Below are 1,126 nucleotides of genomic sequence, written 5' to 3'. Positions count from 1 at the left end.
GTTGGTGTGTTAATTCCTGCTGAGGTGAAGAGGGGGCCCATGGTGGGGTTTGGAGAGGAAAAGAAATGAGTTAGTATTTGCTAAATGATGAAAGGAGACAGGTAGAGTTTGGAATTGAGCCTCTTGCCTCAAACATGGGGCTCACTGGGCGGAGCTGAGCCCTTGAGGGCTTGGACTGGCTCTGAAATGTGCAGGCAGGTCTCCCAGCTCCTTCCCTCACTGCTAGCTCTAGGATGGGATGTGTCTCTTCTCCAGTCTCTGGAGGCCAGCGGTGGCTGCCAGGCCCTGTCCTGTGTCCGTTTGCATCTGAGCTGAACCAGAGGCTGGACATGGTGGTGGAAGGTGAGAAGTAGCAATGCTGTTGCCATCTAACAGCAAGTTTATTGGGTGTTGTTGGAGCAGCCCCTTCTGTGCAAGGCAAGTGCTGGCTCTGCCTAGGATTAGAGCTGACACTATTTGTATGAGACAGAGACCAAAGAGCTGTTAGCATGGAAGCGCAGCCCAGAGCAAGGAGCCCTGAGGCTGGGAGCAAGACCCCGGCTCTGGCCATGGATCTCCACAGGACAGCCAGAGTCAGCCGGGCTGGGGCCAAGCAGGGTCACCACTTGCTGAAAGTCCAGCTGCCACAGGTTCACCCTTGCCTGCAACTGCCCTTGGACACCCACGGCCCTGCAGTGCTGTGGGGGATAGGAGCTGCCTTGGCAGCCAGTCCAGAGCAGGGCTGGGGGGGCTCCTCTGTCTGCAGCTGCTCAGGGAGCTGTGCCTGAGGCAATGGGGGCTCCTGTTGTGCTCCCCACACCATCCCAATGCTCACAGATCTCCACTCCCCATTAGGGTGCAGCAGAATCCCCCCCATTCTGCACTCACTCGAGGTTGGACCAGCAGCAGAGGAGACACAGAAGTGGATCGATGAAGTGGGATAAGACCCTGGCATGGGGCTGCTGTAGGAGCAAAGCTCTTAACATTTAGATATCGGGGTGCAGCCCTGAGAGTAGGAGCTCCAGGAGCAGCAGCTGGGCTTTCTCTGGCTGGGTGAAGTGCTGGGATTTAAATTAATTTCTAGCGTGCAGCTTCCCCTGGCCCTGTGTGCTGCCAGCCCCTGCCAATGCCACTCCCCCCAGCCCCA

Source organism: Corvus brachyrhynchos, unplaced genomic scaffold (genome assembly GCF_000691975.1).
Source record: "Corvus brachyrhynchos isolate BGI_N302 unplaced genomic scaffold, ASM69197v1 scaffold122, whole genome shotgun sequence".
Lineage (NCBI taxonomy): Eukaryota > Metazoa > Chordata > Aves > Passeriformes > Corvidae > Corvus > Corvus brachyrhynchos.
This window is presented reverse-complemented; position numbering follows the sequence as displayed.